The following is a 14,679-nucleotide window of genomic DNA, read 5'->3' on the forward strand; positions in this document are numbered from 1 at the left end:
CATGTTGCCGTTTTTTCAAATGTGAAGCCAATTCATTATGCAAAAATCCGCTGAATCCAGAACAACCATGAAGGGACTGAGAACAACATCAGATGGTGTTCATCATTTGTCATGCAAAACATCATCAGTTTGATATAGAGCGATTTCCTCCTACATCTGCCTGTATCAAGCAGTATATTCTAAGGGCCTACCTGCTCCATTCATTGAAGATATTCAGCTGAATCCTCTTGACTATGGATACATGCTTGCTGATGACGAACATCTGTTACTAGTAATCGTGGCAGAAGCACCCATTCCAGATGAGTTCCCAGCTCCTGTAACTGTTTAAAGTGTGTCTGACCAAAATTTTGCTCATGTCGACAGGGGAAATTGCATGTTGCCGTTTTTTTAAATGTGAAGCCAATTCATTATGCAAAAATCCGCTGAATCCAGAACAACCATGAAGGGACTGAGAACATCAGATGGTGTTCAGTTTTCTATTTGTATTACCATTAGTGATGAAGTATACATATGGAGTTACATGTTATTTTTGTGAAAATACTTTATTTTGATGTTTAGTCAAAAATTATCAGATCATAGGAATACGAAGCATAAAATTTCCACTTTGTCTTTAGAAACCCATTGTAGCCCTTCAATTCTAAAATAATGTAATCATCAAATTCATTACAAAGTGAGCATTATTGTATTTGCAGAACTCTATTTCTGTAATATAATAAGCCAGGACCCAAAATGGCCGTCAATTTCTAATTCAGTATGTGTCGAAAACTTTAAATTTTTTTCTTGTAGATTCATTTTAGCCTTAGATTCTATTAGAATTTTATTCAGCAACAAATTTCCTTTCGAACAAGATATAACAGGTCCATGATTGTAGAACTATACAACTGCGTTATTTAGCACCAGGGTCCAAAATGGTAGCCATCTTTGATTCAATATGGTGGACAAACGACCATGAACCCCGACATGCCGCCTCTTAATAAATGCTCCAGAAACATCATATTTACAGTAACAAAAGTCAAAATGAGGTGACATACAAGTGCGCACAGGACTTAGCACAGCTCCTAGAGTATTAGGGACTTTGAAAAAATACGTTACTTCAGGAATCACATAAAGGCTCAAGCGTGTTTAGGGTTTACAATTTATAATGTTACACAAATTCTAGATAACCCTTTTTGTTAGTTAGGCCTATCTCTCTCATGCGATCTATTTTTCGTTTAAGTTGTCTTATATATTTTGAATTCATCGAGTTATTATTTTCACAGAAAGATTTTACTTCATGAATTTTTTTTTTTCAGTAGGGGTTAAAATCAGTCACTGAGTCTATTATGATTTACTTAAATATCCACTTATTTAAAATACAGTAGGATTAACATATGTATACAAGAAAAAGATTCCACGTATTTTCATAAAGGGCACACTGTGAAGTAATTACAAAATTTCCCATTTTATATTAATTTTTCTCTAACTGTACTTGGTATTTACATTATACATAAAAAGGCAAACATTGAAGGCAGAATATCCATGAACTTGGTCATCGTGAGGGCTAGCTTTGGTATCTGTCTTCAAGACATGTTTGTTCTCAGTGTGGTCCATAAGGCGAATAGGTTGGAGAGGTCCTTGCATAACCATATCCATGTGTTTTACAGTAAGGTTTGACTGTCCTTGTTGCCGTGATAGTGATGAAATGCCTGTTGAAGACTGTTGAGGTGATATAATTGGTGTTGAAGATAGTTCTTGTTTGGAACAAGGTACGGGTAAGACCTGAAGCTGAAGTGTTCGGACAAATGTCCGAAAGAATGTCTGGTACTGAGTTTGACCAGGCAAGTTAACCACAGTAGGAATAGTTTGCTGACTAAAGATAGTCGTGGGAATAACCTGAGTAGAGAACTGGGTGTTAACTACCTGCTGAGAAATAGTGACTGTTCTGGTATTTTGTTGGGAATTCTGTTGGGTCTGGAAAACAGTTGTGACCTGCTGCTGAAATTGGGTGCGTGTAATAAATACAGTCTGAGTATTTGTGACCACTATATCAGAGTAGGAAGTACTAGTAAGAGGGTTAAACTGAGTAGAAGTAATGACTTGTGTTTGTCCAGGTTGTGTAATGGTTTGAGTAATATAATTTGTTGTGGTAACATATAATGTACTCACAACATTTTGCCCGGGCACTACAACAGTAGAGTAAACTGTGCTATACAGTGTGCTGTCAATAGTACGTGTCTGCCCGGGTAGCTCTTGAGTTCTGGTTACTGTCTCAGTCTGGAATATTGTGCTAAAAATCTGCTGTGGAACCACCTGTGTAGATATAACATCCCTCGTAAAAGTTGAAGCAACTTGAGTATCACGGGTCTCAAACTGGGTCTGAAATTGGGTTTCTGTTCTGGTCTCATACCTTGTTTGTGTCACAACATTAAACTGACCAGGTTGAGTGACAAACTGTGTTTGAACATTACCCTCTGTGCAGTGACAGTAATTGTCTGAAACTGGACTTGAGGGAATACCTGCGTATTTTGTATATCTGAATAAACAGTTGAAAACACTTGTTGGACCTGAATAGAGGTCTGGGTTTGAATCTGAACATCGTTGTTGAAAATAGTAGAAGGTATTACCACGGTTGAATAGACCACCTTTGTACGATAGAGAATAGATGGTGTGCAACCATGCCCAGCTGGGGTAGGTAACCACCATGAGAAGGTTGTAGACTGATACGATTGCCATAAACCTGACGAGGTTCCCGCTCCACAGAAATCACCAATCCACAACCCACTAACAAGCATAGCAAAAGTGCCCTCATCCTGTAAAAGAAAAAAATATTTTGAACACATGCTTTATCTTTCAAATATGGCAGTGTACTGGTGTAATCTTCATATCACAATATTGATGCTAACTAGAAACTCACCTGTTCCTTGCACAGCATAATAGATTTCGTTTATTAAGTTGGAAAAGCAGGCAGACAAATACAGGAAAATCTTGAAACATTTAATATACATAAATACAAGACACTTGTTCACAAGGTTTCAAATCTATTCAAAAGAAAAAGATACTTTTTCTGCAAGGTGATACAAACAATCTTATTTATTTCACAGTGTGCCCTCTTTGAAGTTGCTAAATGATGGTAGTTGATTTTTAAAGAAATTTATACATATCTATCTTAAATATAATGGCTTATGTTTATTTGCCATAGTTTAGAGCTGGAGTTGGCCGACGATAGCTGTATGAACTACCAAATCCATCACCACCAGACACTCCTAGACCAATACCATCTCCAAATCCATCATCAAATCCTGTGCCAGTTCCAAAACTACCTCCAAATCCACTTCCAGTACCAACTCCAAATCCATCACCAATGCCACCACCAAGTCCTATTCCAAATCCATCACCAGCCCCCTCCGGCTCCAAATACATCAAAATCTCCTCCAAATGCACCACCACAGCTTCCTGGAACAGTCCGAGTTACTGTAATCTCCTGTGGCTGATTAACAGTCTGGAAGATGATCTGATTTTGCTGTCGCGTTTGGAAAACTTGTTGATTAACAATACGATCTTGACCTGGCAGCTGGATGACAGAGGTTTGGGTTAGCTGAACTGTGCGAATAACTGCAGGAGGAGTATTGAACTGTGTCTGAACAACAGTTTGCACCTGAGTGAAGGACTGTACTCGAGTTTCAATTACAGTAGTGAAGATTGTCGTTGGCACAATCTGAGTGCTAACAAATTCTTGGTATTAACCTGCGTTTGGAAACTGGTCTGTGTGATGAAATTTGTCCTAGTTACAACCTGTTCCTGAGTGGTGAATGCATTCTCGAAACGAGTGTTAAAGGATGTGACGGTGAGAACTTGTTGATTATTAACAAAGTTGTTCTGATTATATTTTGCCCTTGCACAATAGACGTCCGAATATCTTGCTCAAATTGTGTGGATGTGACAAACTGTGTGTTACCCTGTTCCTCTCTTCTCACAAGTGATGTCCTAACGAGAGTCTGAACACGTGTGCGAACTACATCAGGACCTGGAATCGTGATGAACTGTGTCTCACGTTCAAACTCTGTACGGAAATTTGTTACTGGTCTATTAACTGTTTGTATTTGAGTGCGGTGACTTCAACAGGTTGGAATTGCGTCCTATATTGTGTCTGTGTGACGAAACTAATCTGTGGGATAATTTGCGTTGAAGTGACAAAGACTGTTTGCTGCTGATTTTGAGCGTTAACAGTTTGTGTCACAACCCTGTTATCAAAGACAGTTGTGGTTTGAGTTATAAAGCTTGTTTGTACTTGCTGATTTGTCTGGAATCTTGTGTTGAAAACTGTGGTGGAACAACTTCCTGCCGCACAACTGTCGTCGTGACTACCTGGGTGTTGACTTGATTTTGGGTTTGAAAGAAAATAGAGGTTTGAATCTTTGTGCTATAGACCATGGAAGTAATAACAGGACATTGTTGAACTGGTGGTATGTAATTGTATCCATTGGAAGAGGCTGTGGCTAGAGTCAGCACTAGCAGAGACGCTGTCAAACGCCACATCCTGCAAAGAGAAGAAATTCCACAGATTAGAGTCAGCGGTGATTGGAAGCCCGCGTCTCAGCAACTCATTTGGGAATAAAGTCAATCACTCGCCGCTCCTCTGTGCAATTTCTCCCATTTGCTACTTTGTGGGTTCACCAGGGAGGACTTTATCGCCCAGATGAGATGCAGGACGCTGGATTACAAATATTTATTCGGCATAAAAACAATCTGTATAAAAATATATTACACAGGGAGCGGAATGTGGCAAAACTTTCAGATTACTACGATTTGCAATTTTTTTAGTTGATTTATGCTGTATTTATGATCTGGATTTTATATGTAAAGGAAATTCAGAAGAGAGAGAGAGAGAGAGAGAGAGAGAGAGAGAGAGAGAGAGAGAGAGAGAGAGAGAGAGAGGGAGGGAGGGGGGGTACTCTTTTATTTTACATAACTCAGTCTATGACGGATATCAAGTCAAAGAATTTCTCCATAGTTTTATGTGGTTACTTTTAAAAATCTCCGTTTCTTCCAAAGAACAATGCCCACGGTTTTTACTACTCAGTCCCCCTTAAATTGCTTCCCCTTCACAGGTATTAAGACGGTAAGTTATGAAGCATAAATTCAAGTAGTATAAAGAGAGGATTTTAGTGCTATTAACAGTAGTTATCCAAATGGCACTGAAACGCCTGGATTTGAATATGTATTAGAAATTTCTTCAGATAAGTAGTTTACTAAACTATGCAGACAGACATATGTATATGCACGATTCATTCTTTATTAACGGTACTCAAAAGAAAAATTAGATTTGAACTTACAAATTTTCAAGTAGAACAAAAATGGACAGCCTTTCTATATGATTTACTATACTTGCCGTTTTTTTTATATTAGGGAACACTTAGCGAAAGGTAGAAGAAACAGATTATTTGTTATAAAATTTCTTTGCATAATTTAGATGAATAACTATTGAACAAAACTACAGTACATGATCATGAAACTGTCGACAAAGTAAATCATCATTTAAAGATATGGGTCGGTACTCATGGGCAAATGGTTCAGAGGACCCATTATCAGTTCATGGCCTTATGCTGTACGACCGATTTCCACGAAAAAGTAGCGGAATTGCAAGTCATCTTCATTTCGATTGTCAAGCAATACGCCAGATTAAGAAAAAGAATGTTTAAAAACAAGACTAAAAGGACGGAGCATCAGTTGGAACGGAGTTTAGGTCTGTTGTTACGTGCAATGCAAGGGCAGTGATTTTTACGTTAATGCGACTTCATGACGCAAGAAAGCAATTCCTTGGTTCAGGAGACACTGTGGGGAAACTTTCAGCAAATGTTCCTTATATCTGCTGTAGATGATACTTACATATTCGAATAGTGACTTACTAAACAATTATTTTACAGTCTTTGATAGTGTATGGTATTCACAGAAAGAACAGCGAAAATACATTCATGAACATGTGCTTACTTATAATAGAACAGTATATATATATATATATATATATATATATATATATATATATATATATATATATATATATATATATATATATATATATATATATATATATATATGTGTGTGTGTGTGTGTGTGTGTGTGTGTGTGTGTGTGTGTGTGTAAGGAAGGCTGAGAGTGTCTATTTCAACCTATTTCTAGCCAAACGGTAATATCTAGGCAGTTCAAACTGGAATGAATATGCAACTTTCCACGAAGGAAGTTGTGAAAAGGATGACAGTTTTCAGGGTTGTGACTTTCCAGGCCAAGATTTCAACTTGATGAGTTCTAACTCGGTACTGATAATCCATGAATCCACAAAATTGGGCAACCGTGGCCTCAAACTACATAACTTTGTATAAAAGTAGACTATTTCTAAAATCTATTTTTTAATATGAACTCTGACAGATAATCCGTTTGTCGTACAGATTACCTCCTACAGTATGAAATAGATTTAGCTTCCATTTATTTTAAAATTGATTTTTCAGGATCATACATAGAAAAGCTAACATTACCTTTAAAGAGAATTAAGTGAAGGTTATTTACGCAATTATATTATTAAATATATTCTTCGTACTGCGTGCCTCTCTCAGCTCAGTGATTAGATACGAAACTGCTTTAAGTATAGTGAAAATCATTTAATTTTAGATATGAAATACGATGTTTAATGAAGTCTGATGATAGCATAACATTGCTACCTCATGAACCACTAATATTCTTGTATTCCAACGAACTATGTTCCAAATTAAGGATTATCTAATGAAGGGGTGCTAAGGTACTAGCAATAAGAAATTTTCCTAAATTGTGCAAGCCTCTTCATTTCATGTCCATGATAATAACGTGGGAAGGAAAGCAGTGACATGCTAGTGATCTCTCTGGTGTGAAAGTTACTGTTAATGAAAAGAAAAAATTAAGGCATAAGGTACTGGAGAATATATGTGGACATGGTATTGATAATCAAATCATGTGATAATATACGTATTTCAAAGAAGAAAGTGACAAAATCAGGTGTTTAGGAACTGGAGGGTAGGAGATGAAAGGAGAGGGATGAAACGGCTCTCACTGTGCCAAGAAACCTATGAGTACACATGAAGGCATGCAAGTTAATTAGTTAAAAGATTTTGAAGTTGGAATTGAGTGTAGATGAAAAAAAAATAGACAGTAGATCTTTTCCAATTCTGGAGAAGTGTGAGAGTGAAACAGAAAGTTTTCCGGATAGCCTATGCGTCTGGATGAGTTTTATGTAGATAGGAAGATGTATCTGGGTGACTTAACTGTAAGTGTTGTTAACGCAAAGAGATGGTGTACTTGGAGGGCTTATTGAACATGGAGTGAGAAGAGCTTTGTGAGAATGTGTTCTGGAATAGGCTTCCCTATTGGAAATGCATGGGAAAGGTAATGATATGAAGAGAAGTCTAACTGAATTTTTGTCTGATCATTATTTGGTAGAAGAGACAGTGACAACCGAGAGTTGTCTAAACTGGCGAGAAAGTGTTTAAAGTGTACATAGATATGAAAGTTTGACGAAACAGAAATAAAAATAACGTGGGAAGAAATTGTGTGAACGACAGACCAGTTACAGAACCAAAAATAAAGGAACCTGTGAGTGAGTATACAGAAAATCAAAGGAGTCTTCAGTTGCCTGGGAGTACTTGGTGTACTTATGGCTATAGATTCACAGGAAGAGCCAATAAATGAGGTGTATGCTTTGCTGTTGAAACGAGAGTTTTGCAAACGTGCATAGACAAGGGAGAAAAGGTGTCAAGGAAAATGGTAGAGAGAGAGAGAGAGAGAGAGAGAGAGAGAGAGAGAGAGAGAGAGAGAGAGAGAGAGAGAGAGACAGAGAGACAGCGAAAATAGTGTAGAACAAGTAGAAGCTTTAGGATAAATTTGAGCAGTTATTTGACATAGAACGGACTTGTTGATCAGAGAAAAATCTAAATTTGAGAGAGATTTTTTATGGATCAAGTGTTTGCTATGACAAGGTTGTATGAGAAGTATTAGTATGCAAGGAAAGTTTTAACTGATGATGAAAATGAAAGATATGTGATGTGGAGAGTGTTAAGGAGAAATTAAAGCTTATAAAATTTGCTAATGACCCAGTGACTATTTTTATGTGTTTCTCCTTAACTAGTGAATATTTTAGTGAGAGAATCAAAGAAAGAATAGGGAACTGGGCACAAGTTTGTGTTATTGAGAAAGTCATGAAAGGAATACAAATTCCATAATGTCTGAAGATGGTATAGAGCTAAATTGTGTGTGTGTGTGTGTGTGTGTGTGTGTGTGTGTGTGTGTGTGTGTGATTGTAATTAGAAGCTGCAGAAATGTGTTAAGGATTTTAAAGTGTTTGTAAAAGGAGATGCTTGAGAGTGAATGTTGACAAAAATAAAGTTATATGGAGAAGTCGAGGTCAGAAAGATGGCGTCTATAATATTGATATGGAATGTTGTAAACTAGTAGAAATTTATTTAAGTAGGCATTTGGGAGTGAATGTAGTGAAGGACATTAGGATAAGGTAAAGAGAAATCAAAGAATAGGTAAAGCACTAAACGTAGCACAACCTCTACTCGACAAGAAGAAAAATTGGAAAAAGGACGATTGTCTATGGAAGCAGAAAGAGCTGATGCATGAAAGATGTTGAACAAACACTCCTTCATGGGAGTAAAGTACGGATGCTGAATGAAACTAAAAGGGATTAGAAAGGAAACAATTGAAACTGTCTGCATAATATACTATACATAGAGTAAGAAAGTAGAAATTATGAGAATGTAGCTATACAGGGAAAGGTGGTCAAAAGGTAGTATAAGAATAAGGAAGAGTTAAATTTTTTGAGATGATTTATTCAGTTGAAGGAATAGAGGGTATACAATACAAAATACATTAAGGAAAGAAAAGAAAAGAGAGAGAGAGAGAGAGAGAGAGAGAGAGAGAGAGAGAGAGAGAGAGAGAGAGAGAGAGAGAGAGTGCTGGTAGGCGTGAACTGTTGTGCTGTTGAATAACTTTTTGGTTTTGTATTATGAATTAACTGGTGTGGAAGTTTTCTACAAGGGAGCTGATTCTTGTTTCGTCAGTTAAAGGACAAACGTTGAAACCCCTGCTTATACAGAAAACAGCTTACTGTGGACTAGGTTGTTTGATTAAGTTACCTGTTACTTTATGAATTTTGACTGGTTCTGTCAATGTTACCGTATAAAGGAGAAAATTATGTAGAGATAAATAAAATTTTAAATAATTTTAAAGTAATAAAATCTAAATCCCCTTTAATTTTTTATGTTAACTGTCCACTTGACACTAACCCTCTAAACACTTTGTGATGTCAAAATATTGCCAGATAACGAATCTTTAGTAAGTTGCAAAGGCCCTGTAAGTCAATCTTTCATGTTTGTCTGGTGGCGATGGAAGAAAATATTAAATTAAATTCTATATACTTAATAAGAGTCTTTTCTTTTGCTTTTAATCTCTAGAATTTGATTTTGCCACGAAAATGGCTTAGTCAAAGCCTTTTCAAACTGCTTCCGTCCTGTATGCTCTGCATTAATCGTAATCCCTGGTTAACATAATCTTCCGAGAGTTATTTTCTCTACTATATAATACACTGTTCCTGATAATTTCATGGAACTTTCTTTGCTATAAGATATTTTTTTTTTTTTTACTTTTCACAATCTGTAAAGTTTTTCTTCTTTTTATTTCCGATCTCAAGATTCCTTGTTTTCTAATTACATCTTTGTAATAGGTCTTTAAAGTGAACTTGTACTTTGCAAAATCTCGAATGTCACCATATCCCCGTACCTTGTGAGGAAGTCAGAATTGCCTTTTCCATATAGTCGAAAATCATGATATTATTAATCATTCGTTTTTATACTAACAAAGAGCAAGCGAATGCGTATTCAAATGTAATCAGGAAATGAGCTGGGATCACATGGCGGATTCAAGGTGATGTGGTCATCATCAGATGATACTGTGGAATATGGCCTGAGTTTCGATGACACTGAAATTAGTACCTTGTTAAAGACAATAACGAATTTTAGGTCGAAGGAGAATTAAACAGCTTTTGTAATAGTCATAGGAGACTTGTCACTCTTCCCCTCGTGAATTATTTGATTTGTGATGCTACAATATATCTGGAGAAATTGGGATGTAGGGCCGACTGGATACATTACAAAAGAAAAGGCGCTGAAGGACCGAGTAACATTTCTTTCAAGTAATTTTTAAAGAGCAGTCTTTTCACTTTTGATTTACCCAGAATAATATATATATATATATGTATGTATGTATGTATGTAGAAATACTGGTCACTTTTATCAGATACATACATACATATATATATATATATATATATATATATATATATATATATATATATATATATATATATATATATATATATATATATATATATATACTGGCTGTTTCAGAAATTAGAGCCCCCTCCACAAAACAAATGGAAAGTTATGAAGTTTCAGCTATAGCCTATCTCCAAGTACATTATTTTAAGTTTCTATTAAGCGATTTTTCATTTTACATTTCTTGTATTTTCAGACTGAGTGACAGAGTTAGATACAGCCATGGCTAACGACTCGGAGGAAATCAGATGGATTGACCGAATCCAGGCTATAACCTTCAGAGAGGCCAGCGATGCTGGCGCATCCTTCATTTCACATTCCTGGATAGCTAAATACATTAAAAGAGATGAATCCTTTGTTAATAGAAACTGGAACACAAATCCATATGACTGTCATTGCGAAAAGAATGAGAATCTTGAAGGCCTGAAGTCCTTTCTCAGAGTCAAAAGACATCATAGCTGAGGCAGTAGGTGACCAAAAAAGTCTTTACGTAAATTGGCACTTGAACTAGAAACAAAAGGGGAAAGAAGAGAACCTATAGTGCTGTATATCGTGAGTTGAAAAATCTGGCATCAAGCCATTTTATGTTATCAGCAAGCCCAACATCACTCAGCAACAGAGGAAGAACGTGCATGGTTTTGTGGTTCATTTCTTAAAGATTAGGATGAAGCTGACTTTCTCCACGTTGCTGCATCAGATGAATTCTTCATTTACACAGTCAGGAAGCCAAATCATAAAAATGACATCATTTGGGCTGCAAAGTTGGCTGACATCAGCGATGACGTGCGCTATCACCAAGATTTGAAATTTCCTGAATGTTTGGGAATTTTTCTGTTTCACAGCCAAATGGTTAATGTGGATCATCAAAGAAAAAGGACAGTCATGGAATGGCGAATACTTCAGAGAAACTGCTTACTGGTGGAGTATTTCCTTTCTCAAAGATCCTGAAAATGTGTTATCTGTTGAAGAAGTCACATTTTTGCATGATAAGCCACCATGTTCAAGGCTTTTCAGATACAGGAGCTGCTTTGAAACAGTGGTATCGATTTCTTCTCGTCAAGTGAATTTCCAGGTAGCTCCCCTGACCTTAATGTGTGTGAAAACATTGGTAGTATCTTAAAGCATCGTGTTGAAGTGTGCACAGTGAACCATGATGGTATACCAAGCCTTGACTACCTGTGAAGAGAGGTGACCGAAGTGCTCAGGGAAATGGAGTTTAAGTCTCAGCTTTTTTGCGATTTGCTGAATTCATACCCCTCAAGAATGCAGGCTGTGGTACAGGCAGATGGAGGCCACACAAATATTAAATACTCAGAGAGAAACTTAAATAAATACCTGTTCTGAATTACTTTTGTTTTTGTCCATATCAATTTTAGTTTATGCTGTAGAGGGGGAGCCTCTAATTTCAGAAACACCCTGTATATATATACTGCATATATATATATATATATATATATATATATATATATATATATATATATATATATATATATATATATATATATATATATATATATATATATATATATATATATATATATATATATATATATATATATATATAATATATATAAAGAGTGTGGGTCAAAGTGGAGATCAAATGTTAAGAAATAATAGTTTAAGTAACTTGCAGATGAAGAAGAAACAGTGCATATGGCCTACAGTCCCATGGCGGAGGCTTAAAAGATGAAAAATAGAATAACCAAACGACGTTCGGTGTGGTGGGGACACGTGGCTGGGAGGTAATTAATGAAAGCGATTTGATTTCATCACATCATGAAATACAGTATGCGGTGGATTAAGTAACTTGGAAGAGTGGCTAGTTTGGTGTAAAAAGTTGGTCTCAGATAAGATTGTGTTGACTTTTATAACAGTAAATAATTTTTAGGGAAGGAGTGATGACAGAAGTCAGACAAATGACAGGATATACATGCAAGTTTGGGACAGAGGCAATTGTCCTTTAAATGCCAACTGTAGACTGCACAGTTAGTTGGTGATATATAAGCAAAGCTGAAGAGACTGGGGATAAACTTTTGAAATTGATTATCAGATACAAAAATGTTCTTGAGGTTAAGGGTAAGGTTGATTCATTGAAGTCCTTGGGAACAAATGTAAAGGATACTGGCTGGATGAGAGGGAGGTGATTACAGAGGAGGTGAATAAAAGATTGACTGATCTATTAAAAGCTGTCTTGCCTCACAAATACTGGCGAATAAACGAATGCAGCAAGATCTGTGCATAAGGTTTGGGAGAGAAGAGTGTCTGTGGAAACAAAACTTTGAGTGCATCAAATGACTGGTGAGCTAACTCTTCTTAATGGAAGTGAAAAGTGTATTTTGAATAAGCATGAAACAACACCCGAAAGTCTTGAAGATGGGCGACTATTTTCTTAGTATAAGTGGAGTGAGACGGACTGAAAAATGAGAAGCAGATAAATCATGTGTCTGAGAGAGCTAGCATACCTTTGAGGCTGCACCAAGGTGTTTTAAGGTGGTTTGGTCGAGAAGTGGAACTAGAGGAAATGAGGACGGTAAAGCATGAGAATATTGGGAAAGTTATGAGAATTAAGAAACTAAATTAAGTATAAATAAAGAGAATGGGAGAGGCTTTTAAAAAGAAATACCTTAACATTCAAGAAGTAAGAGGGGCCCATGTAATATTGTGGAAAGCATCTAGACTACTGGTTTATCGTTGGTTGAGAAGTTGAAAATAAATGTGATAGCGACTGCTATCTTTTTTAATGGTACCACCTGCTGATGACTGACACAGTTCATTACTTTGTTGTCAGAAATCTTTGGTCTATGTTGTTTATTTTGTTGTACAACTTCTTTTACAGTTATTTAATCTCGACAGGAAAATTTTAAATGTCAAAAATACGGGTGAAATATGCAAAATTTCATAAGCAGTTAAATTAATTCACATGGACTCTTGGTGTCCAAAATTTTTCTGTTATTTATAATTGCTAAAGGAAACCCTCAGGAAAATTGAAAATACTAACCACACATTAATGAATACTGAAACAGCTCCAGACTTCCGTGACTATAAACACACACAAAACTCATATATAATATATATATATACGATATATGTATATAAATGAACACACACACACACATATATATATATATATATATATATATATATATATATATATATATATATATATATATATATATATATATATATATATATATATATATATATATATATATATATATATATATATATGTATGTATGTATGTGTGTGTGTGTGTGTTCTCAAGAGCAGATTCTTCTTTTTACCTAATATTCATCGTTATAGAGTGCTGAAGTATGAATCGTAATAGTATGAACCTCCTCTTTGAACTATCGAATGATTGTACCATATTTTTTCGAGATCATTAGGATTTATTTATCCATGTCCATCCTTTAATAGTGTTGTTTTTATGTGGCTTCCTAGTATTATTTCTTTTCCAAGAAAAAACGTTTGCCCTCATAGTTTCCATTATGACTAACTTCATGTCTGCAATATCCAATTTTCTGTTTTCAGAAATGTATTAATGATAGTGAAATATGTCTCTCTCTCGACTGAACTCCAATGAGGAACTCAGCAACTTTCTACACTGAAGTTAAATTGAACAATGAACTTTCTAACCGAGAAGTCAAATAATGAGAAAACAAGGTAAACGAATCCTAAATACGGCGGCGCATCTTTTGCCCAGTCAGAACATTGCTTCTAGCCACGCCCTCACCCTCCTCCTTTGTGGATGGGCCTTCTTCTTCTCGGAATCATTCAAATGAATGTTGACACTCATTCCCCGTCATGGCGTCTGGAGTATTCAGTATCTACATTCACGGTTCCAACTGTCTATATTTTACAACGGTAAGAAAAGTATGAATTCTCATAGCTAATGACTCAGCTTAAGTGATGGTGATGAATGGTGCATCGATTTCATATCAGTGATGTCTGAGAAACTTCCTGTCATTATGATTCGATGCGTCATGGGAGAAAGTCGTCGAATGGGAAGATTTGGTGATTTACGGAATTCGGAGGTTGCGTCCGTTGTGCTCAGTGGCATCTCATGAGCGTCATTCTATTTAATGGCACCCCGTTACTAATACTCACTGTCTTCCTTTAGTCTCGCGTTACCCCGGTATCTAAAAATGTCAGCAAGAACATAAAAACATGAAGGGGAAACTGGTTCACTGGGCACTTGGCATCACTCGTCAATGCAGGTGTCACGTGTTTCATAACACAAGCGTCATGAGCAACTGTTTTGGATATTTTCCTTGTGTAACACCTGTATCCAAAATATCCTGTCACTATATAATCTGCGGATGCCTTTTTGTTAATCGCACATCA

General features: G+C 36.2%; 2 pseudogenes; both read right to left on the reverse strand.

Moving 5' to 3' along the window:
* Positions 1-1,414: 1,414 nt before the first annotated feature.
* LOC136841285 (uncharacterized) lies at positions 1,415-2,788 on the reverse strand (annotated as a pseudogene).
* Positions 2,789-3,202: 414 nt separating this feature from the next.
* LOC136841296 (uncharacterized) lies at positions 3,203-4,515 on the reverse strand (annotated as a pseudogene).
* Between the last annotated feature and the right edge of the window lie 10,164 nt (positions 4,516-14,679).

Source organism: Macrobrachium rosenbergii, chromosome 1, assembly GCF_040412425.1.
Source record: "Macrobrachium rosenbergii isolate ZJJX-2024 chromosome 1, ASM4041242v1, whole genome shotgun sequence".
NCBI lineage: Eukaryota > Metazoa > Arthropoda > Malacostraca > Decapoda > Palaemonidae > Macrobrachium > Macrobrachium rosenbergii.